The sequence below is a fragment of the Triturus cristatus genome, chromosome 7 (genome assembly GCF_964204655.1).
Source record: "Triturus cristatus chromosome 7, aTriCri1.1, whole genome shotgun sequence".
Classification (NCBI taxonomy): Eukaryota; Metazoa; Chordata; class Amphibia; order Caudata; family Salamandridae; genus Triturus; species Triturus cristatus.
Window position 1 is genome coordinate 176,180,474 of NC_140590.1, and position 25,920 is coordinate 176,206,393.

At 48.2% G+C, this 25,920-nt stretch overlaps 1 pseudogene; it reads left to right on the plus strand.

The window, feature by feature from the left end:
- The first annotated feature begins 21,518 nt into the window (after positions 1-21,518).
- On the plus strand, positions 21,519-21,674 carry LOC146809160 (5.8S ribosomal RNA; annotated as a pseudogene).
- The last annotated feature ends 4,246 nt before the right edge of the window (positions 21,675-25,920 follow it).

The window sequence follows — 25,920 nt, forward strand, 5'->3', positions numbered from 1 at the left end:
TTCATCTTCTGTAACCGATCTTCATAACACCTTATTTGAGGGGGCAGCTTAGGTCTGTTAACGCAGTCTGTCCATTGCAGGGTGCTGCTTCCATCTTCCATAGCCTTGTAATCCAATGTGTTGCTTTGTTATCTTGATTTTGTATTTAGGAGAGATCTGACAAGTCAACCAACTATTATCAGTCATTTCTCCAACCAAAAGCTTGATATATATGGGCTTTGCTGATGATTGCCACCCGGTATCCGAAAGAAAACTCCATGGAACTTGTGAATTAGTGCTGTTAAAACGAGTATATGAGTTTTTCTAAAAGCAGCAGCATATTGGTCCAATGCAGCTTCACGTTCTTTTAGTCGATATCCCTAGGCTGTTAACATTCGTCTTATAGCTTCGCTACAGAACCACTAATTCACAACGATTTAAACTTCAAAGCCCGAGCACCCAGTGCCCGCGCTCATTCACGCTTTCGACTTGTCGGCCTCGGAGATCACATTGGACCCCTCGTACACAAATTGGGAAACAGTATTGCTGCTTCCTATGTTACATAATTTCTCATTCAGAACTAAATAAAGTAAATAGAATTGGGTGTAAGCGTGTTATTTCAAAAGCATGATCAATCATAGTGCATGGATGCACACTTTAAACGCTTTCAAAATAATGAACTAAAGGAACAAAAGGGACAAAAAAGGCCCAGGCAACAAAATAAAAGTGACCCCATCAGTAAAATAGACAGCTATAAAAAAAGTGGCTCACGTTTTCAAATTAGGCCACTTATTAACTGTATGGGTATTTTCAGGGTCATCTTCTGCACTGGTTGCGCATTGTGCGACAATGTTTGTTGGCACCTCACCATAACCACCTCCGCCACGGATTCCATCACTACCACCATTTGACAGTGCCCCTCAAGGCTCCATAACCACTGTCTCTTAGATTCATTTAGTTTTATAGGGCCACTCAGACCAGTTTAAGATGTCAGAACATTTTACATCACACACGCATTGCACCGAGACAATCAATCATCGGTGTGTAAATCAGTATATAGGAAAGGTTACATAACTCAGAGGCCTACAAGGAGTAGGAGTCACATGTCATCCATACTGGTAGGCAGTATAGTTTAAGAGTCCTTGGACTGGAAAAACACAAATTCAGAATTTTAAATGTAACACCATTGTTAGGGGTTTTCTTTAATAATAAAAATTGATTTCTACCCAAATGAACCACCTTTGGAATATCAGGGCAACAAAAGACCGGGCAAAAAATGTATTGCTTTAATATTTTCCTTACAGTTTGAATGCAGCTCTTTGATGGCAGCTAATATCTCACTGCTCTATATTAGGATTTTAACGTATAAACTGCAAGTAACAAAAGTGTCTCTGACAAAAGCGTTAACGTATTGACCTTTTTATATTATATGCACTTTGTGATGTGAATGGGACATGTTCTTTGCAGCAGGCATATTAACACTCTGCACAGGGCCGTTTCTACCATTAGGCAAGCCTAGGCGGCCGCTTAGGGCAGCAAATGGGGGAGGGCAGCAAAAAACATCATATGCATGGGAGGGGGCACTTTACAAACCTTTGCATTTAAGTTGTTGTTTGCTATTGGAAATGTGTATCATGCATTGGACCAGTTGATAGACACTTCGGAAGGTTATTGAGAAAAAAACGGCAGACAAGCAGATGGAATTAGGAGGTACAAGTCACAGCAGCTCATAAGCGTTCACAAGTTTTCACAGCCTGTTAGCAAAGGGCAGGGCAGGGCTTCAGGGGCAGGCAGCTTGTGATGCACGGGTGCTCAGCGCATGCTTTGGGACAAGACTCTGACACGCAGGCCATTAAACAATCTCACCAGGAGTCCAAATCACGTATTTTGTATTCCCACGTGTGCAAAGCTCCCACAAGTCCGTTAAACTGAAACAATTTATAACTGAAGAAAACTCTGAGCAGTGAGAAAGGAGACCACCAGAACCCCAGTAAATATATCCAAGTCTTTTTTGCTGTTGCAGTTCTATAGAACGCAAACTTGGGTCAAGGGCATTACAGCGCTTTACACGAGCACCAGAGATTACTTTACACAAGGTTGGATTAATTTTTCAAAGGTAGTGGAGAGCTCTAGCCGTTAAGAGACATCTCTTCATGACTGCGCACATCACATGAAGGTGAGAGGGCGGCAGCTCCATCGGGGGCTGCAGAGATGTCTGCCCTAAGAGCGCTGTGGGCTGGGCTGGAGATGGGAGAGGGCCATGAGCTAACTGGTGTTTAACAACAAGCACAATGCAATGTATATATCAAAGGATGGGATGGTACAGTGTGCATCAAAGTAACAATGTGATCGTGGTACCCTGCTGCGAAGGCCCGTCTCCTCTGCTGTTGTCAACCCACTCTCCCCCCTTTGATGTAAGACATTGTTTGTCAGTCACAGATCATCAGCCAGGCCTTCAGGACAGGTAGCAGGCAGCAGGGGTCTGACGACGTCACTGAACTTCATATTGTTTTCAGTTCTACCAAGGATGACCCCGGGATAACCAGTACGGACATAGCTACGTCAGATAGAGGAACATAATTTCCTGGGAAGGTGTTTCATATATTGATCTCACAAGACTAATTTGGGAGTGTTTAAGAATGCGGTATAGAAAACTGTCTTTGTAAAGCGAGGGAAGTTTTGCAAGGGTGGTGGTATGCAGAGCGTGGGCTTAGACCATCTAAAAACGTAGATGTATGACCAGCTGAGCTCTGGACGGTGTTCGAGCGTGGCACGAAGTGAACCTGGAGAGGTGGGAGAATGAGTGAAAGGTGTAGTATGTGGGATGAAATCTTTAATACAGATTTGACAGTCCAGACTAGATAAAGTGGCACCAAAGCAGGCTTCTATTCCCCAACACCTGGATGACAGGGGGAGAGAGTGATGGTAGTAAAAGGGAGGTGGCGACATTTTTCAATTCTCACCTAGGGCGGCAAAACTCCTAGAAACGGCCCTGACTCTGCACTATGATGAGTCAAATCTTTCACGAAGAACAGGAATTTGTCATTTTTATTGACGCCTGAAAGTTGCTGGGACAATGTACGCAACTTCAGGTGCTTTTAAAACGATGAACATGGTGCCTCCACCCCAAGTCAGTGCCCGGTGCTGTGGCACTGATCGCACCGCCCTAGAGCTGGCCCTGGGTATTTTGCAATGTAAAAGAGAGTGCATGCATTTTTGTTTTCTGCAGGCAATACCTGTGGTAATATCAGAGAAATCAACTGACACAACTGGCCCATCTGGCCATAAAGAATGCCTATTAACTGCTAAAAAACCGACCCACAGACTGATCTGTCAGACCAGCTTATCAGGCACCACTGCCTAATTGCCCTGCAGGCCAGTCCGACCGTGATAAGGAGACACGTATTAGTGATAGGCCTAAACATAATGTAGGGTAAATTTCACTTTCAAATAGTAAATCTAGCTGACTAGCGTACAATTTTCTTTAGTGCGAGTGCGAGTCAATGGAATAACATAGGCCCCCCACAGACCCTGCAGCGGGGGGGGGGGGTGCAAGATCCAGGGTGCCTTCTCAGCACAGTCCCTTGTCCTGAGAGCTCCTGATTGAGTCCGGAGGGGGACCCCTCCATGTACTTTTCAGGGGGGGGGGCCGCTCAAGTTTCGTTACGCCACTGGTGCGCGTTTATAATATTTCTAATTTCAGAGAATGTCAGAGGGTTTCTGCTAAATATCTACTACATTCATAAACTTGCATATGTTACCTGTAGTCTCATAACATTTACCCATCTAACTTTAATATATTTTGTGAATTGAATTACAAGATCTTTTTAACTTTGAGGTAAATTCCATTTTTCTTCACAGGACTAATCAGTTTTCCTGCGGAGAAACAAGTCCTCAATATTGCCTTTAGATATGTTTCCTTCATTTTCTCACTCTGGGGCATATTTACAAGAGAAGTGGTAGAATGAGACAATAGCCTTCCTGGCTTAATGCCTCACTTCACCACTTCAGAAACACAGGGCTGCACCATATTTACAAGAATGTGGTGCAGCCTTGTGTTTCCCCCTGTGCTGGTGTCACACTTAGCAGCCTATGGCCAACAAAGGCACCCTTGCACCATAGTGCAAGGGTGTTTGTGTGCAGGGGAAGATTGTTTATGTGCAGGATGGTCCCCAATTTTTAAATGCTATTTTGTAAGCTTAATGCAGAACACATAGAAGTTGCAAAAAGGCATTTAAAAAAAATTATTGTTTATGGGCAGGAAGGGGGACCTTCCTGTACATAAACAATCATTGGCCTTTTGCAAAAACGAGCAGAAATGAATCATTTCTCCTTGTTGCGCCAGGGTAAGACCCGGCTTTCCCTGGTCTCAATTCTGGTGCTGCTTCCTATTTACGATTCCTTTGTAAATAGGGGGCAGTGTCAGAATCAATGGGTGTTGTGGTGGAATGCCTACAGCAACACCCATTGCCCTCCTCTTTCACGCTAAGCATAGCATGAAAGGTGGCCTTGTTTACAAGGCAGTGTTAAGTGGCTTAATGTGGCCTTGTAAATAAGGCAAAGCCCCTATTGCCACAGGAACGTCGTAAAAAGTGATGTTCCTGTGGCGATAAGGATGTGTAAATATGCCCCTATGAATGCACACATACTCCCTTTTTGCATGAAGTTGGCTGCCTCCATGATCTCACATACCACAAATATCTCGCCCTGGGTCCTGCTTGCTCTGTGGGAGAACAGGCTGTAACAGTAATGCATGTCCAGATTCTAGGTGTTGCCCTTTTGTATAAAATGAAGGTACCTCTCATGGAGTTTTTGTAATTGCAATCCCCACCATCCGCAATTTTTGATGGAATGGGTGTCACCCTCTCAGCAACTTCAGATTGCTCTGATAGAGACACATGGCATGTGAGGAGAGTTTTTAGCACAGGATCTTCAAAGCAGAATAAAAGTACCTAATGATCTTTCTTTGTACCATGAGTAATATCATTAATGATGTCACTTGTGACATCATCAATGATAGAATGTTTGTTGCCACATACAGCACAAGGGTTGGTGCAAGTTGTAGATTGCACTGCAAACCATAGTAGGTGAATTTCAGTGGTTTTTCACGTTTAGACAAAATGTTTTTTATTGTGTTTATTTTTCATAGATATTCATTGTGTCTTTTATGATGCAATGAATTTCAACCCCTGCTTTGTATTGCAATCATTCATGCACCATGGGGTTAGATAAAGGTCTAGGGCATCCAGACATGTTTGGTCAACCACTGCAGTGCATAGTCTTGAGACTTGTGCTGTGTGGGATTAGTCGCAGGCTTTGGGCAAAATCATCTGGCTACCTGCTGTGCGCAGTCAAACCACGCTGTGGAGGTTGGCCACAAAGCCTGGTCTCTTGCCAGGCCCTGTGTCCATCTCACATTGGGCCACCAACCCCCAATAAGCACAGTCTTGAGTCATGCACAATAGAGATTGGATGTAGGTTCTGACCTGTAACTAGGCCATATGTCCATTCTACTGCAGGCAGCCAATCATGGCCATGTGCAGCAGGGGCTGGCTAAGCCTACGCTCATGCGACTGAGGATGGCCAAACCCTTGCTCTACATGACACTCAGCATTGTAGTATGTCTGTGCTCTTTTCTAATGGTACCTGATGTTTTGTTTAGGTTGATTTTAATTTCAATTACCTTTTGTAAAAAAATATATTTTGAATTCACCCTAACATGAACGTATTTTTTTTCAACTGTACTTCTTCAAACAATCTCTTTTTTTTTTAAGTAAGCCAGTTGGAAACCTTTTGTTATTGTAGACTTTCAAGAAGTAGCTGTGGTGTTTCTCTAAGTGCCAGCTAATTAATATAGGAATAACTCTTCATTTTTTCTGGCAATTTGTGGCAAACGAGGTCTGCAGTGCATCTGATTCCTCCTCATTTGTTTGAAGATTTAAGCCAGAACCCATTCCTCTTCCTGCTCCTGAGTCGTGTGCTCCATCTCTTCACAATAATACTCATTTGCATGTAAATTTATCCACTTGTGAATACCTCTGCATAAACATTGCGAGTAACAACAAACCACTATGTACACTACATGTGATCTACCCCCTCCACGTGACAACCTCTCGTTCGTCGAACAAATTATGGAAATCATTACTACCAATGTAGGACAACACTGCTCCCAGATCTTCCTCGGAGACTTCAACCTTCATTGGAACGATCCTAATGACCCCTCAGTTAACAGCCTAAAATCCTTAACCTGAACCAAATCTGTGACTGCCCTATGCACAACCTGGGTGCGACCCTGGACCTAATCATTGCTAAAGCAAACTCCATTCTACTCGAGTCTATCATCCCATGCGGCTGGACATCTCACCACTGCATCATCTCTCTTATCACCGAATCAGTGAGGACACATAAACCACAACTTAAGAAACTCAGACAATGGAAAAGGATCACTCACGACATAGACCTTAATGACTTGACATCCCGTCCAGGTCACAGCACAGAAACAGTCCTTACACACATAGTCGATGCCGCACTTAAAATGCTAGATCAGAACAAATCTTGCTTCCTAATCCTCCTAGACCTATCCTCATCCTTCGACACGGTCAAACATGACAGCCTCCATGAATTACTTGAACACAGAATGGGATTATCAGGGGTTGTACTAAATTGGTTTGCCTCAATTAAGGTTAACCAATCCTTGTCCACTACCACTCCAGTCACTTTAGGGGTCCCCAGGGGTCCACCTTATCACCTACTCTGTTTGACCTGTTCATGGAGCCTCTAACTGAAATTCTGAAATTTTCCAATGTACAATACCACATGTATGCAGATGACACCCAACTACACCTTAAAATATCCTCCCCTGAGGATATCTATCTACTCAACACAACTCTCCAAAAAATCCAAAACTGGGTAACCAGAAACCACCTTAAACTCAACTCGCTCAAAACCGAATTCCTCTTAATTGCCCACCAAAAAGATCCCTCGACATCGAAGATTGGATGAAACACCTAACAGTTTTCAACTGCATTCCACACATTATAGATTCCACAAGATCACTAGGAATTACACATGATAAGAATCTCAACATGCAAGAGCACATCAGCTCATCCACCAGAGGAGCAAACTCTCAAATGAGTATTCTAAGAAAAATAAAACCCTATAGCTAGTTATCCCCAGATTAGAATATGGGAGTGATACCCTATGTGGTCTGCCAAGATCCAAGTTGGCTCCACTGAGGGCATCCCTTAACTCTGCTGCAAAGCTTATCACTGGATCGAAAAGTTACAGCCACATCACTCCAGATCTCAAGGCACTAAACTGGCTGCCTTATGAGACAAGGATTCAGATGAATATTGTTTGCATGACCCACGAAGCCCTACACTTCAATACACCGAAGTACCTAGCTGACAAACTGGAACTGTCAGTGGTGGTAGATCATCTAGAAGCACCAGCACTTTACTGTTAAAACCTCAAAGATTTCGAAAAAAGAAAACCTACATCCAAGCCTTCTCCGGATTGGCCCCTAGAATCTGGCATTCCCTGTCCCCTGAAATCAGACTGATCCCTTCAATCACTTCATTAAAAAAAGAAGTCAAACTGCTTTTAATGAACAAATCTCTACCCTGAACCCACAAACTAATTCTCTGGCTACTGATCTGACCAGCTGTTCTCCAACCAGGGCTTGCACGCCGTCTAAGTACTGGTTAATAACTCACTGTTCCACTCCTGATTGCAACAGACATCTTCATCGTTTGTTTCTTGGTTATCTATTTTATACATATTTAACTAATCTGTAAAGTGCTCTGATACCCTCTAGGGTCAGGTTCGCACCATATAAAACTTTATAAATAAATAAAGCATTCAGGTGCTTGATCATGCCAGTGGTTATAAAAGGAACTCTCTGTGGCATATGTGAACATGTTGCACAAATTAACTTAATTTTGTCACCTTCTTTTCTCTGCTTGGGTATGTGAAGAATCTTCAAGAGAGTGACTCTTTGGTTGGGTTTTCCAGTACTCCAAAAGTATAAGGAATTTAGGGAAACAACATCTTGTCCTTCTTCCTCAGTCAGTGGTGGATGTTCTGTGCTCAAGCACTTGCTTCTTTTTAATCTGGGTGCCGACTCATTTGGACGACTTCCTTCTTGTGGAAATGGAGGAGGATGTGCTCAAAATGTTCTCTCTGCTCAAAGTGGTACTCACAATGGTGTCATAGAAAAGGTGGTTTCCTTTTTAGGTCGAGCATTCATTTTTTTTTTTTAAAACATGTTTTTATTGCAGAATTAAGAATGAGAACTCCATAAAAGCGACCCGAGCTCACAAGGTATCTCAGAGCCCCCCCCTCTCCACAGTGCTGTACACAGCCATTCAGCCCACATCCCGGAGGCCGGGCGGCTCATCGTTACAATTCTCTGAGTATCCTCGCTATCCCGTCACAGAGGAGCTGGTCAACCTCCTAGGTTAATATCAGCGTTTTACCCAACCGCCTCAATCCCCGGTCAGCCGTCCTTATACTGCTATAACACCCCAATAACTCCCCCCACCCTACCCACCCCCCCATTACTGCTGGCGTGGGCCCCGATCGAAGGGTCTAGCATACTGTTTCTACTGCTATCGGTTGTGCGCCTATAGCTTCAAGGCCTCATGGAACCCCGCCCTCCCGGTCTTCCTGCTCTGTGCTCTCCAGCCGGTAGTCCTTCAGAGCCTGCACTATCAGCTCCCATGCCCTCACCCAGTCCAATCCCTTCTCATCCCCCGCCCTGGTCGCCTGCCGCCTCCTAAGCACACTCTCGCAGCTGGCCCACTTCAACAACTCAGCCATCCATCTCCCGTATGACGGACCCTCCCGGGATTTCCAATGCCAGGTGATTTCTCTCTGGGCCAGCATAAGGCCCAAGTCAATGAATTTACTTGTCACTTTCGTCTTCACTGTGTGAGGGAACCAGAGCAATAAACAGGCCGCCATGTCGAACTCCACTTCACGGTCCGTGACAGCGTTCAAGAGCTCCCCCACCTCAGCCCAATACGTCCCCAGCCGGGGACACCCCCATAAGAGGTGGTCGAGCTCCGCTCCAAGCTCCTGACATCTCGGGCACGCCGCATCCTGCACCTGAAAATACCGTTTAATCCTTCCCGGGGTCAGGTAAGCCCTATGCAGCACGAAGAAGTGCACCTGCTGGAAGCGGGCATTCCTACTCCCCTTCCATGTCCTCCGCATAATATGACTCCACACGGTGTCCGGGATGGGTTTGCCTATACTCCCCTCCCACTTCTCCTTTAGTGCTGCAAGCGGCTCCAAACCCTCCCGCAGCAGTCGGGAGTGGATACAGGTGACCGCCTTAACTCTCCCCCGCCGCCATCACCACATACTGGCATGTCTGAACCACGGCAGGCTCCACTAGTCCCTCCCTCCAGTGCCTTTGTACCGCCGCGCACACCGCCGCGTGCAGCAGGTAACTCCCTTCCGGGAGGCCGAACTGTTCCTGCAGCACCCCAAAGGGCGCGAGCGCCCCCTCCACATACAGGTCTCCCACCATCTGCAGCCCCAGCTCCTCCCACTCCGCCAATGGTGACCAGTCACCGCCATGTGCCAATGCTGTCAGCATCCCCAGCGGGATCTCCGGCGCATACGGGCGTGCCGCCTTCGCTCTCCTCATGCTCCTGTGCCAGCACTGCCGGAGGGTTCTCTCCTCTATAGAGAGGTCTCTCAAGTCCAGCTTCTGTTGCAAGACTATGTAGGATAAAACGTGTCTCTGGATACCGGACTCCCTCTCATGCTCCGGGCCTCTAAATACTTTAGCAACATTTTGCATTAAAACCTGTAGCTGTGCCGCCAGGTAGTACAATTCAAAATCAGGGACCGCCAATCCTCCCTCGAATTTGGGTCGCACCAAAGTAGCCAGGGCCACCCTCCTCCGTCCCCCCCCCCCACAGGAAGCCTACCACCAGTGTCCTCAGCTCTGCAAAAACCCGCTGGGGGACCCAGACCGGCAGGGTGCGGAAATAATAAAGCAGCCGTGGCAGGGCCACCATCTTTAACAGCGCCACGCGACCCAGCACCGACAGCGGTAGGGAGGCCCAAAAGGTCATGCATCCCCTCAGAGCCCGCACACTACGCCCTATGTTACCATCCATCAAGTCCCCGATGTCGCGGTAGATCCGAACCCCCAAGTAGGTGAAGCACGTGGCCTCCCACACCACCTCCACAGTGAGTGGGGGGTACGGCACATCCGCCCGCAGCGGGAAGACACAAGTTTTAGTCCAATTGACCTTGAGCCCCGACAGCCCCCCAAAGCCCGACAGCAACTCCATAGCCCCCCCCCAGGGCTTCCTCTGAGTTCTCGAGATACAGCAAGAGATCGTCAGCGTACAATGAGATATAGTGCGTCGTTTCCCCACACCGGACCCCACCGTACCGTGATCCCGTCCTCGCCCGCGTCGCCAACGGCTCCATTGCCAGGGCAAACAACAGGGGAGACAACGAACAGCCCTGTCTCGTGCCCCTGCGCACCGGATATTCTGAGGAAACCACCGATCCCAGGCGTACTCGGGCCGAAGCAGAGGAATACAGGACCCTCGTCCACCGCCCAAAACCATCCCCCAGACCCATTCGCTCCAGTACCGCATCAAGGTAGCCCCACTCTAAGCAGTCGAAGGCCTTTTCAATATCCACAGATAACACTGCCGGTTTCTGGGTAGGGTCCCAAACACTGTCCATTATGCGGACCAGGCGCCGAATATTCATGGCCGTGTTCCTAGTGGGGATAAATCCAGCTTGGTCGTCATGAACCAGCCGGGTCATGTGTGGGAGCAATCTAGTAGCCAGGATGCGACTCAATATTTTATAGTCGACCGTCAGCATGGACAATGGCCTATACGAAGTCACATCAGAAGCGTCCCTGCCCGGCTTCAGCAACGGTACCACCAGCGCCTCCCTCATCGACTGGGGCAATCTCCCTAGCGTCAAGGCCTCCGCATAGACCAGCAGGAGCCTGGGCGCCAGTACATCTACATACTGCGCATAAAATTCGATCGGCAGGCCATCTACCCCTGGCGTTTTGTTTCTAGCCATGTGCTTGACAGCCACCCTGATTTCCGAGAGCGTGACAGGTCCACCCAGTTCTTTCGCAGCCTCGGGAGGTGAGTAGTCTCCAGTAAGTCGGCCGGTGGACGGCCCTCCGCCCCCCGTTGGCTCTCATAGAGGCCCGTATAATACGACCGGAAGCGCTCCAGCACCGTCGATTGCGTGTAGACTACCTCCCCTGTCTCCGTGCGAATGCTCATGACCGGGCAACCTCTAGGTTCCGGATTAGCCAGCCGGGCCAGGAGCGTCCCCACCTTATCCCTCTCCGCATGCACTCTGGCCGCGTACTGCTTGTAATCAAAGCACCTCAGCCGCTCCGTCTCAGTCGCAACCAACTCCTTCGCCTCTAGCAGCCTATCCTGCAGTTCCGGTCGCTCAGGCCTGCGCCGCTCCAAGTCCCGCAGCAACCCCTCCGCCTTTGCCAGGTCAGCCAGGACTGTCGTCCGCACATTCGAGAACCGGCCCATACAAACACCTCTGGTCACCACCTTCATTGCATCCAATTCAATCGCTCTCGTGGCAGTGGACCCTTCATTCTCCCTAAAGTAAAGCTCAATGCCCTGCAGGACAGCATCACTAAACACCGGATCTTCTAAGGTCGCTGGCTGTAGCCTCCACGTCGGGATTGCCGACCGCGGCCTCTGCCACTGCAGCGTCAGCAACAGCGGATTATGATCGGAGATGGTCCTAGTCAAATACTCCGTGTGCGCCATTTTGGGAGCCAGGGAGCCACTACTCAGAATGGCGTCTATCCTAACGTGCAGCGCATGTAAAGCGGAAAAAAGGAGTAGTCCCTATCGCCAGGATGCTGCTCCCTCCACACATCGACCAATCCCCACCTCTCCTGCCAGTCCGCCCTGTGCGCCGCTAACCGGCGCACCGGGGAGTCGGCCAGGGGCAGATGCGACCTATCCAATGCAACATCAGTTATGGAATTAAAGTCCCCTCCTATCAGAATGGGGCCCGCTAGGAAGTGCGCCAGCGATCCCGTCAGGCCAGCGAAGAAGCGCGCCTGATCCACATTAGGAGCATAGAGACTACACAGAACCACATCCTGGCCATACAACCGCCCCTCCACCACCACATATCTACCCTCAGGGTCTACCAACTGAGTCGTAGCCTGGAATGGGACCCCCGCTCTCACCCACACCAATACTCCCCTGGCAAACGCCGAGTACGTGGTGCCAAACACCTGGCCATGCCATCTCCTCTGCAGCGCAGTATGTTCCTGCCTGGTTAAATGAGTCTCTTGTAGGAAAGCAATTTGGATGCCTCGCCTCACCAGCTGGGCATGCACCTTATACCTCCTCGTCATGGTCCGGAGTCCGCGGACATTCCACGAGAGGCATTTCAAATTAGGCAATGTCCCCATTGTAGCCAGTCCTCAACCAATGAACCAGCGCCCACTGACCACCCCCAGCCATGCAGTATTGCCCCTTAACCAAAACTCCCCAACAAACTCCCCCCACCCCTCTCCCCAGAACAGGACCCAATAACACTATATCAGCCCCCATCCAAACCTGCAACCCTCCAAATATTCCCTACTCTGCGGTCGTCACCACAGCAAGCCTTAAGGGCCACGAGGGGGTGCTTCAGAGCCGACCCGGGGCAGGCCCAGCCTTCGCCCCCAGCTCACGATCCCACAGGTCTCTCAACACAGTACCTTCCAAATCGCAGAGCACCAGGGCGCCCCTCCGGACTCGGGGCTGCGGATAAAATCCCCCACTCCCAGTGTTAGTCGTTGAAGAGTCCATCCGCCGTCTGTGGGGTGACTGCCGGCCTCCCTGAGCTCTCAGCCTCAGAGACTTCACCACCGGACTGCTTGCCATCGTCACCAGATTCTGTGCCCACCGATGTCCTGTCCTGCGAGGAGCCCGTTATGATCGCCGTCGCCGCCAGCGCTCCCCGCCGGTCGTCCGCCATCTGGTCGTCCCGCACCCCTCTCCGGAGGTTATCTTGTTTGCGGATGCGTTGGGATTTCCGCACCCTCACCGGCTGGCTCTTCGCCCTCGCGCCTTTCCCCGTGCGGTCCGTACCAGCGCGATGCAACTCAAGCCATGCCCACGCCTCGTCAGGGGTCTGGAAGAAGTGAGCCGTTCCGTCCACAATCACTCTTAGTTTCGCCGGGAAAAGCAAGGAATACTGTAGACCCTCGGCCCTCAGTTCCTTTTTCACCTCCAAAAAAGAGGCCCTACTTTTCTGGACCTCCTGCGTATAGTCAGGAAACACCGTTACCGGGCTGTTCGCCACCTGAAATGGGCCCTCTGATCGTGCCCTCTGGATCAGCAAATCTCTGTCCTTGTAATGCAATAGTCTGACCAACATCGGCCTGGGTGGGCGGCCCGGCAGCGGCGGGCGGGCCGGAACCCTATGAGCGCGTTCCAAGGAGAAGAAGGTGGAGAGCCCCTCCGGAGCCACCACCGTTTTAAACCAGTTCTCCATGTGGCCACCGCATCCCCTCCTTCGCTGTTTTCCGGCAGGCCCACCACCCTTACGTTGTTCCTTCGATTACGGCCTTCGGCATCCTCCGCCCGCCTCTCCAGCGTCGCCAAACGGCTCAGGATATCAGCGAGTTTGTGGTCCGTGGCCACCACCGCCGGCCGGAGCTCCTGTAGCTGCATCTCATTGTCCTTAACTCGGTCTGACAATTTGGCATGGTCCGCCCGCAAAAGACCCAGCCCAGTGGCGACCTGCGCTATATCGTTGTGCAGTGCCTCCTTGGTCACCGTGATCGCCTCCAGGATGCCATCCAGCCGTTTGTTCAGGCGCCGTTCCTGCGCTGATCCCTCCGGGTCAGCCTGGGCCCCACCATCCGCGGCCTGTGCCGGCCCCCGACCGTGCCCCACCGGCATCTGCAGCGCGGAGCCCTTAGTCGCCATCTGCTCGATGGGCACCCCCGATCAAGGTGAGCGCGAGGGTCCCCCGCTCAACTGTGCCAGAGTCCGCCGCCTGGCCTCGCCGCCACCCACGAGGGCCACCACAATCGCTGCCCGTGTGTTTCCCTCTGGCAGCCAGAGGGCCCCTCCTGGGTCGCCGCCTCCAGCCCCGGCAGCACTCGCCACTCTCCAGCCGCCGATGAGGGCCACGCAGTCCAGGGCCTTCCACCGTTCCCCACAGCGTCGGCAGCCGCTCCGGACCTCCTTGTCTTTAGGCCCTCATCAAAGCCGTCCAGGGCTATCCGCCCAGCGGGGTCAGCACCGTGTCCCGGGGGGGGGGCGCCCCTCTCTGCGCCCGCCCGCCGCTCTCCTCCGTCCCCGCACTGTCAGCCTCCGCTCAGCGCCGGGACCCACACCACTCCGTAGCCGCCGGCGGGGACCGTCAGTCCGCCCCGATGCCGGGCGCGCTGTCCAACAACGCCCTGTCAGGCGTAGCCCCTCCCGGGCAACACCGCACCCGCTCCGGCTGCCTCCGCCGTGCCGGGTCCCAGCCAGGCTCCTCGCCAGCCCAGGCAGGCTTCTCTCTCCACGTGGGGGGGAGGGGGGCAGCTCCGGCGCTCCACGCCTCACCCCGCGAGAGGAGCCCCGGCCCCCAGCCCGCAATACCAGGGGCACCGGAAAGTCGTCCTCCTGCAGCCCAGCTGGGGTAGTCCCCTTCTCCTTCCGGCCCCGATCCTCCGTCCTCCACCCTCAAGGCTCTGAGGTCGAGGTTGCCGCCATCTTGCCTGCCGTTCTCCGCGCTCCGCAGCCCCGGCGACAGGCTCCAGCACCGCTCCTAGCCCTCCTCAATCTCGTTGCCAGTAGCCCCGGCAGCCCTGGTGCTCCGCGCCGGCAGTCCGTCCCACTTGGAGCCCCTTACGGCAGGTATATCAGGATTAATGCCGGGATCAGGCTCGGAGCTACAGGCTCACGCCGCCATCCCGATCGGCGTCCAAGCCACGCTCCCCTTTAGGTCGAGCATTCAAGACCTCTTGTATGTACTTTATTATATACTTATATGTGTATGTAATTTGTGGGCTCTAGAGTTCCACCCTAGGACTTGTCTGCTTCCGCTTAGGGACTTTTCTTTCTGTTCAACTGCCTCTATTTAACTGTCTTGATAGAAAACGACCAATAGAGGTTTGTAAAATACCAGAATTGCTTTCTGCTGAGGGACTTTATTTTTGTAATTCTTTTGGCAACTGCCTCTATTTAACTTTCTTGATAGAAAACGACCAGCAGAGATCAGTAAAATACCAGAATCACTTTAGCATTCTCTAGATTCCAGTCCATAGAAATTGTCTTCCATGAGCACCTGCAGACAAAGTGTTTTTAAATCTTGTATTTTCAGTGATATGACCATATCAGGCCCTGATTTTATATTAAAAACAGTGCTTTGGACTATACCATTTCCCGCTGAAAGGCAATATTTCTCTCCACATGTACCCATACCTGGTGTGTCACGCAGTTTGGTGCTTTCTTACCCTCCATGTTAAAGAACAGGAGATGTTTCAGCACCCAGGCTAATGTGCTGCATAGCTAAATACATATAATCTCAATCTTGAGACAAGTATCAAAGTCTGCTTCTCCATTTTGGGATCTCCCTACTGTCCTCAGATCACTGATGGCTCCTCTTTTTGAACCTTTAGAGGAAGTAGATCTGAAGATTCTCTCATATAAAGTTTTATTTATGACTGCCATACTTCGACACATAGGATTGATGAGCTTCCACCATTACTTTGTTGACCACCTTTCCTAAGGTTTTTTGATAATGCGGTGATTTTGAGGCCAGATCCTTCTTTTTTTGCCTAAAGTCAATTCTTCTTTTCACAAGTCACAGGAGATGATCATCTTTCCTTTTTCTTTCTCCTTCCTCTCAGAAAGAACTTTCTTTTCACCTGCTGGATGTTAAAAGGACCCTTTCCATTTATCTTAACAGGTCATATCCTCATAAGAAATCAGACCATCTCTTTAAAACTTTTGGACAAGCAGGAAGAGGGAAGAAGGTAACAAAAATGACTTTGAGTAAATGGTTAAAGGATGCTACTTTACAATCTGGTCAAGATTTCCCTGAGAGTGTCTCAGTCTCCCCCAGGCCCTGGTTCTCCTCGACCTGTCCGCTGCGTTTGACACGGTCGATCATGCCATTCTTCTCGACCGTGTCAGCGCAGTGGGCATTCAGGGAGCTGCCCTTTCTTGGATCGCGTCCTTCCTCTCAGGCAGGACGCAAGCGGTTCATCTTTCCGGATTTTCCGCTCCCCCTCGCTCAGTCACCTGTGGGGTGCCACAGGGCTCTTCTCTCTCCCCTCTTCTTTTCAATCTTTATATCCGCCCTCTTGTCTCTTCTCTTCTCGAGCTGGGGGTTTCTGTGTATAACTACGCTGATGACCTCCAGCTTGTTTTCGATCTCTCTTCCCCTTCTCTTTCCCTTCCCAAATTTTGCTCTACCCTAGTTTTTATTTCGCAGTGGATGAGCTCCAATCATTTGAAGCTCAATCCGGATAAAACGGAGCTTGTCCTCACCGGTGGTCCTTCCAACCCTTGGTCCCCTGTTCATTGGCCTCTCTCTTTTGGTCCTCCCCCGGTACCCGTCTCTTCTGTCCGGACTTTGGGCATCAAGATCAGCCAAGACCTGTCTATGCACTCACAAATTAGTTCTGTTGTTTCTTCGTGTTTCCTTTCCCTCCATATTATTCGCAAGATCTCTCGTTTTTATTCGACTGATGCTCTCAAAACTATAGTCATCGCTTTAATCATCTCCCGCCTTGACTATGGGAATGGCCTGTATGCTGGCATCCCGGCCTATGAAGCCCGCCGTCTTCAGGCCATCCAAAATCAGGCGGCCCGACTCATTCTTCACTTACCTAAATGCTCTCACATCACTCCTGCCCTTAGGTCTTTCCACTGGCTCCCAGTACATTTCAGATCTTCTTTTAAACTTGCTTGTTTGGCCTTCCTGGCCCACCATCGTTCTGCCCCTCTGTTCATTAACTCCCTCATCACCTCTCATGCCCCCGCTCGCACTCTTCGCTCCTCATCTTTGTCTCTGCTTCACATTCCCCGCTTTCGTAAAACTCGTACCTGGGGCACTCGCTTCTCGGTTCTGGCCCCTCGGCTTTGGAACAGCCTTCCTCTTGCTATCCGTTCCATCCCCATTTACAGTCACTTTCGCAAGGCCCTTAAAACTTTTCTTTTTTCCCAGGCTTTTCCCGGCTAGTCCTCTTGGGTTTTCCCTGTGAGCGTGTTTGAGCCCCCAGCGCCAGGAAGCCGCTTTGGCCGCAGTGCGCTTTACTAAATTCCTTTTTTCATTTCATTTCATTTCATTTCTCAGTTCATGGTAGATCTGCCAGAGCCATCAACATTTCTTGGGCTGAGTTCCAGTGGCTCTACATCCAGGAGATTTGTAGGGCTTCTATTTGGACCCCAAACTCTACTTTTGTCAGATATTGTAGACTGAATAATGTGGTGGACTATGATGCACATTTTGATGTGGTTTGTTTTCAAATTAGTGTGCAGTAAATGATTGGGGGTGCATACTATGGGCTCAAATACAGGTCTGGCAGTCCACGGACAATCAGACTTGTGGTGGTGCTGCGGCATGCGTGCATGCACCACAGTTACTGCATGGCATGGATGTTTCTGTCCATGCAGTGCAGGAACTGTTTTTGGCGTTCCCATTGCAGTGCCCATTTTTTGAGGCACTGCCATGGGAATGCCAAAAAAAGCCCACCAGACAGAAGGAAACTCCTAATCTGGCAAGTGGCCGACCATGTCTTTGGTAGTGCAGTGGCAGGGTGGACCTGGCTCGCACCGCCAAAGTCATAATCAGGCCCCAAGTGTAATGGTGTTTTTATGAATCGAAGGCCATGTGATTTGGTATACCTGAAGTTGCAATGACTTGGACGAGGAACTTAGAGGTAATGTCCTGATTACTTACCTTACTCTTCATTACCTCTACACTATTCTTCCTCACCACTGTTATTACACAGATCACTCACCCTCCCTCTTTGCCTTTGATAATGCTCTGAAATAACTGGAGGATTTTGGGTAAGATACCCTTATATAGCACCCAGGAGGGTTGGTAGGAATTACTTAGAGATCTCCTGTGCTGTTTTATATGTCTCTGAGGTGAAACCGCCTCTAGTTGTAATGACAGAGATGAGTAGGACTAGGAGTAATGAAGATTACCGGTAAGAATTCAGGACATTTTCATACATTATGAGCTGTTGCTGCAGCCAATGGGACGGACATATCTGCACCCAGCATCACATGTTTATGAAAGAATCCTTGGGCAAGCTCTTGGTTGATTGTAGTTCCAAAGAGGCCACTCCCCAACAAGATGTATAGGCCTCTGAACTACAAGTAGAAGTGGGCAGAACTCATGGAGCTTCACGCAATTCCACAGAGTTACATGAAAACTGCGCAAGATTCTGTGAGTTCCGTGAGTGGGCGGATTCAGCTTGTCACGCTGATTTGTAGTTCTGGGGGCTTGTTCTGCACTGCAAAATCAGCTTGCACTGCACCACACAGCGCGCCAGAGAGTGCTGCTCCTTTGCTGTCGCTCAAGTAGATTTTCTACTCGAGCGGCAACTTTCCACCGTGAACGGTCGTGACCGCCCATGTTGAAAAAATCTAACTGGGTGTCATCCTAGCACCTGAAAATCACAAAAGGGGATGCTAAGTGTTTATTGGCATTCACCAAGTTGTTGTACATGCGGCAGTTGGTGCAGTTTTTCTGGAACTCTGCATTACAAGCGTAATGCGAGTGGGCAAAACTCTGCAAACTCCACCGGTGGAGCGGAATTTATTGCCCACCCATAAATAACTACAGCCCCCATCATCTAGCGGTGCCCTGAGTAACAGTGACAGGCACACAATTCTGGTGCTCTTTGTCAGCATGAAGTAGTGTGTTTCGAGGCCCAATTTACTGGCATATATCAGCCCAGTAACAGCAATCTTCCCCTGCTCCAGCTGACAAAGCAGAGGCCTTGCGACTGGTCCAAATGAGGTTTCATAATGTAAAAGAGTAGGTTTCCCACTGATTAGTTTAGCTTACATTTATTTTTCATTTAAGATGTTTGTGTTATATTATAAGCAGCTATCTGATGGTGAAAGACTATCAGAATAGTTACAGAATATGTTCTTCTTTCTAATCAGATATTTGACCCGACCCCACACTCACTGACCCCAACCGATTTGTACTCAGGATCAGAGTTGCCACACTTTTTAGGCGCTTCAACCAAGGGTTTGAATTATTCCCTTTGTTTATTTAGCAATTGTATTTGCCGGTTTCTGTCTGTCAAAATTTGACAACAATCACATATGAATCAATAGTTTGTTTCTCAGAGGTGTGCTCGGCTGCAGGATGCCTTGTGCCAAATCGAAATATTTAATCGGAGAAGGAGGCAGGCAGAGCGCAGTTGTCGATCTAAGGGGCATATTATCAAGGACGACGTTAAAATTATCGTCGGTTTAGCGGCAGAAAACTGCCGTTAAAGTGGCGATAATGGGCTTGTTAATATGTACTTGAAAAATTCCCATAGAAGCCCGGGTTCTGGTGTCAACATGGGCTTCTATTGGAATTCTCTGCGGCATATTATCAAGCCCATTATCGCCGCTTTAGCGTCAGTTTTCTGCCACTAAAGCAGCAATAATTTTAACGCCGTCCTTGATAATATGCCCCTAAGTCTTCCTAACAGAGCTTCTTGGTCACTCAACGTTTCTGATACTTTATAAAACACTAACATCAATGACTTTATGAACGGATTGCTTGCCTTGCCCACGTCATGTGAACACATTTCTCATTAATTACATCCATCAGCACGGGGGCACTGCTGTGAACTCACTGTAAAGTACTTCATGTTTTAACTGGGAGAGGTAGGTAAATATCATTGTAATAGCACAATGGAAAGTTAATAATAGGCTGAACCACGCTGGCTCAGAGGCCTATGGAACAGAAGTACCCACTCAACAAATTTAGATGGCAGAACATATATTACTATATATCAAGGCGCATTTCGAAACTAGCAGAACACCAATATTTATAGGTCTGTCTAAACAGTTGTCACCCTACCCTACGTAATTAATAGAAAAAGAGATTTAAGAAGCACTACTGAGAGAAGAAATTTAGCTGCACCCATGTGGTTGTTGCCTTGAGTACAGCGTGTGATTGGACAGAAGCTTTTTACTTCAGCTGAAAAAAGAGTGTTTGTATTTCATTTTTTGCCTTTTGCCAAAGTGTCTCAATACAGCAACATTGGGCTAGTTACAGTGGCAAACCGATGTTCTGTTTATTATGAAAATAATGACAAGTACAGTAGGCTTGACAAATATTGTGAAGCGCATGTGTTAATGCCACTATGCCTTTGAGGGCGAATTGTTATGACAGTATGTTAAAGTCTGTACACAGGCATTGTGGTACATGACATTTCGCAAATTACTGGTGTAGGAAAAGGTTTTGGCATTGCTTACCACTAATAAGCCCAGGGGGTAGAAAATGTGCATTTGTATTATCCTTGTTAAACCCTTTTTTGTAGGTTTGTATATTGTTTTGCCAACATGATTGTCATTTTATTAATGTACAATTACGTGTTGCCTTATGTTTAGTACAGTAGGTGTTAGTTGGCTATGATTGAGTTGTTGGGGCTAATTATATCAATAACACAGGTCTGATCTGTTTCTTAGGAAACATTATGACTAGGGGTGTGTGAAATTACTCCTGTAGAACATTTATCATGCTCAGTGGTGCGTGAAATATGTCATTTAAATGTCATTAGTGACATTTTGAATTAAAATAAATAAACAAGGCACATCATTCTTGTGCATGGCTCAGTATTCACCATTCCGAGCTGCTCTAGATGCCCTGATGACAGCTCATTTGAAGCTTGAAGTGCAGCCAGGCTTCAGGAGGTTGGATATATTTCCTCCAACATTCCCCTCTGTCACCCAGGTTGCATGTACCAGTAGGGAGATGGAATGAGTAATCTGCTTTTCATCTGGTAGGTCTTCCCAGACAATGTAAAGGTCTCAGGCACCCCATAGAAGCAATCAAAAGCCAGTCTCTGCTTTTGGCAGAGTGGAAAGCTCTGATTGAGCCCCAGGTCAGAGGTCCAACAGGCCCGTGCCTCCAGATCCCTTCTGCGCCTAATCCCATCCACCATTGGCTTCAGGACATCCAAGTTGAGAAGAGAAGGGGTCACGAGGGAAACACCAGGCTTTTCACTGCAGAGATGTTGTGCTACTCAAAGCTCCACTGTGCATAAACCCCAAAGGTCACAAGCAGTTGTAGCTTCGAGTGGTCGAAGAGATCTACTTGATGGCGGAGCTACCTGCCTCCAGTACCATGGTAGTGGCTCACCTGCCAGATGCTGTGGGGTGGGGCTCTCAGGCTGACCAAGGTAACTTCCATTTTTTTAATCAAGGTCAACTCCCAGAAGGGAAGCTTTTCAGGGTGCTGAAACATCTTGCGGTGGAGATGGGTGGTGCCACCTTCTTCCATCCTCTCCTGTGCCCCTGGTAGGTGAACACTCTAAAGATGCCTTGGACCCTTGGTGATGGAATACGTGGCTCACACATTGATGAAGAATGCAGCTAGATGCAAGAATTGATGAGAACTGTAGGACGCATTTCTCCTTGACTCTTTGAATGAAGCTTGTGGCTCCCTGGGCTCCTCCTGGGGCTGTATCTGTAGGAGGGTTGTTTGATCTTCAATCACCCTGGGGCCCTCCCAAGATGTGGCTGAAGCTGTCACAGCGGTCTCTGCTCCTTTAATCTCCCCAAGGTAGGACCCTGATCACCCTTCTCAAGACCCCTAGGCCCAGTAAGGAAGAGTGCTGCCAGCCTACCTGCCTCACCTTTGATGGAGATGCCCTAATTTCACAGACGCCTGTCCTAGAAAAGGATGTGCTGCCATGGCACCTGTAGAAATATGGTCACCCCCAAGTTTTTCGACTGATGCAGCTGGTTTTACAACTTTGAGATTGTACTGCGGCCTGCTAACCAGAACTCAGTGCCCTGACCCTAAAGTGTATGTCGAATTGGCTGTACCCAATGGGAAATGGATAACTCACAATAAAGTCCCTAGTTAATCATACCCTGGTACACAGGGCATGTACGTTAAAGGGGCACCCCAGGGCTTGTAGCACTGGTTGTGCCACCCTGGAGGTCACCCAAGTAAAATGAGTCCCCTAGTCTCCCACTACAGACTTCGATAGCAGCCCCACACTGCTAGCCGAACGTTGTCATTAAAATGAATGGCAAAGCCACCACTTCCCCAGTACATGTGTTTAAGTCACCCCTTTGGCAGGCCTATTGAATCCTAAAGGCAGGGGGTGACATGTGAAACAGACAGGACATGTACTATACATGTCCTGACAGTAAATCCTACAAAATTGCTGTTATTACTGTAGAAGGACTTGGTTGCCCAATTGGCGAGTACAGGGTTACGCTGACCCTTCAGTCGTGCTAACTCCTGAATGGGGCGACCAAAGTTGGCACCCCAAGTTATCAAACAACTAATGTAACTTGTTGCCACTTTGTTGCCTTTAAAACTACTGAGCCTTCCCGGGCACACATTGAGCCTTTTCCACGAGACAGCATTCTGCCCTCCTGGAAAGAAATGCTAATGACTCTCAGGAAGGAGAAGAATTAGGGATTGCAAGCCTGGAATCAGTCACCTCCCTCCTGCAGGATGCCACTGGGTGTTAACCCCAAAACGGCAGGCTTCAAAAGTGAAGCAGACTTTGAAGGGCAGATGTGTAACATTAGGAGGGAGGGCTACATAATTAAGAATAATTAAAGAGAACATACAATTGTCCGTTATGAGTGGTTTGAACTAAATGCAAGAAGCAAGGAATTTGATCTGGGCTCTTCATACTACATCCAGTGCAGAAACCTAGGTTTCTCCCATTGTGTTGCTCAAAGTAGGTTACTTGGGACACAATTGCATAGTTAGTGCATGGAAAAAAAGATGGGCTCCGCTGATGTACTGCATGGGGTGAAGGAGAGGCGAAGAGAATGCTTCGAGCAAGTATACCACTTCAGAAAGCAAGGCACTTGATGTTGTTGAAGGAGATTATGCACAGGTGAAAATTCTATTTAAGGGAGCGAAGAGGATTACATAATTTTCGCCACTGAAGAGGGTGGTTCGGGTCAGTAAGTATTCAGCAATATTGGAGGATAGAAAGTGTTGGAACAATGACAAGTTATTTGTGGTTCGCAGAAAGTGTGAGCCTGAAGTTTTGAAGCAAAAGCTAGAGATGATCCTGAATGTTGTCTTAAGAAGGTCAAGCAGGAGTCCCAATCTACCTTCCAAGCTCCAGGATTAATCTTTATGCTAAGGAAAGACTCATTGCATGAATTAGTGTGCACGTGTCTTGAAGCCTTGATAAGTAGTTAATTACCTTGTTTTCGTATCCCTTCGTAATATATATTTTTTATAAAAGAAATATCATGTGAAGTAGTGGTCACAAATTGCAGTAGCTTAGTTCAAGTATATAAGTAATTTGTCCTTTATCAGCATGCTTTGTATTGTGTAGTTATAATGTGCATAGTTATTATTGTGTGAGGGGAAGATGTGTTGGGATCTGTATCTTGTTGGGTTGGTGGAAAGTAGAACGTGCAGTGATTATTGTGAATGAGACAGGAATGTTAACACTTGAATAGGGAAAGGCAGTTTATGTGAGCCTTCATCACTGTCAGTCTGTACTACATGATGCTCCTGAATAAATACTTCACTTAAAGTATTACCTGCATCTAGCATCTTTTCAAAATCGGTTTCCACAGGGGTGGGTAGCCCTGAGCTAGCAACACCCGGGGGTGGGCTAGAGAGTTCTGAACAACAAGAAAGGAGTTTCGTCATCTTGGCAATGGGCAGAATGGTTCATCATGAGATAGTCAAATGCCACACTCCACAGGAAGTGGTCACCAGGTGGGAGTGAACCACATCCTGCCATGAGGGCCCTTTACGAGCAAAAAGAGGGTACCCCTGGCTCCCAGACATCAATATCGACTGACTTAGAAGAAGGACCAAAGGAGGACTGCTCGGCTGCACAGAGGCACCAGCAAAGAGAGGATGCACTAATGAGGATTTTACCTGCTGCATCTCGTGGCTAGTGAAGAGAGGGGCTGTGCCTGTTGTATTCTGCTCAAGGAGAAGCTGTCTCCAGAGCCTAGTCAAGCCAAGAGACTTCAGCTGACTGGGCTCCTGTTCGCAGCACAGGGACACAACCGCTGAAGAAGCCTATTGGGGCAAGTGGGTAGCCCAAAGTCTTCAAACCACTACCACTGCCACCATGCAGCACCAAGGACAAAGAACCAACATACAAAGTTGCACCTGAGTTTGCTAAACCTGGGAGTGCTGTTGGAGAGTTGTTCGCTCCCTCAGAAGGAACATTATCGACCTAGGAAGGATTGACCTGTGTCTGTGAAAACGGCAACTGGCTGTCCAGTGATAACTGGACTCCAGCCAGACCGAAGAGGACTTCGTGGGACGTCCACCCTGAAATCAGGACCCCCTCACCATCTTCATAGACAGAGGAATCCCTGCAGGAAGAGACCACCATCAACCGTGTCTCATCGTCAGCATCCTTGGAGCATATTTTGCATCCTTCATCCCTTGCATCAGGACCAATCCATAGAAATCCATTGCAATGTGAATACAATGCCTGGAACTCCTGAAGGACTGCTTCTTCTGAGAAGGTATCTGTTCTTAAGGATCTTGCCAGTCCCCCTGACTAGCTCCTTGGTGGAGTTGGTTGCCCTAAGTACTTCTAACCAACCACCTTGAAACTCACCTACGTTTTCTTTGAAATAGTTTCTAAGTGTCCAATTCGTTGACTTTGCCAAGGCATGTTCGAGATTGAGTGAAATTGCTTTGATTTATTATTGCTTGTAAAATCGAAATCTCCAAAACCCTCCGGTGGATCTTTTTCAATCCTGTGTCTTGGAGCAAGATGTACAAAGCTTTTTTTGTGGTAGAAACGGGCTGTTTGCAATCACAAAAAAGTTTTTACCGTGTACAAAAGGCAAATTACGAATTGGTAACTTGTTACCAAATCGCAATTTGAGCCCCTTCCAAAAACCAAATCTGAATGGTATCTATTAAGGTTTTGCGACTAAATTCCAATTGCAAAATAATAATACTTTATCACTAGTTTAAAACTGGTGATAAGCAATTCGTAAAGGGGAAGGAGTCCCTTAGGGACCCTTTTTCCTTTGAGAATATAAAAAAAGTATTTTTTAAAAGAAGGCAGTGGTCCCATAGACCCCTGTCTATTCTTAAAAAAAGAAACTTTTAATTTTTCTTTTTAAACTCTATCCTGTTTTCAGGCCGAATTTGAAAAATAAATGATTGCTTTATTAGAAAGCAATCACAGACATGGTGGTGTGTTGACCTCAGCAGGCCACCATCTCTGTGATGGCCGTGATTTCGAATGGGCTGCACACTGCGACCTACCGCATTAATATTCATGAGGTAGGTCAATTTGCGACCTACAAGGAATCCTGACATTTAACTCAATGTTTTTCATGCATTAGGAATACCGATTTCCTAACTGTGATTTATAGAGAATCACAATTTGGAAATCGGTATTCTGAATGCTTGTATATCTGTTCCTAAATTCTTTTAAAAATACAGTCTATTTTTATATATTAGTGTTGGATTCCTTTTGTGTCATGTCGATTTCTTCTTCAATTGTTTTGGTGCAGTTTAAAGGCTTTACACTTTTTCCTCTGTGTAAGCCTTGCTGTTCAGTGCCATAGCTGCCGAGGGTTGACCTGAGGGTTTTACAGAAGAAACCTACTGGACCTAAAGGGGTTGGTAAGTGTATTACATGGTGTGGTTGCACAAACACACCATATAATGCTCCTCATTGCCTCACAGCGCCTGTGTGAAAGAGGGACTTCCTGCTGTTGGATGCCACCCGAATCAAGGGTTAGCCCAGCT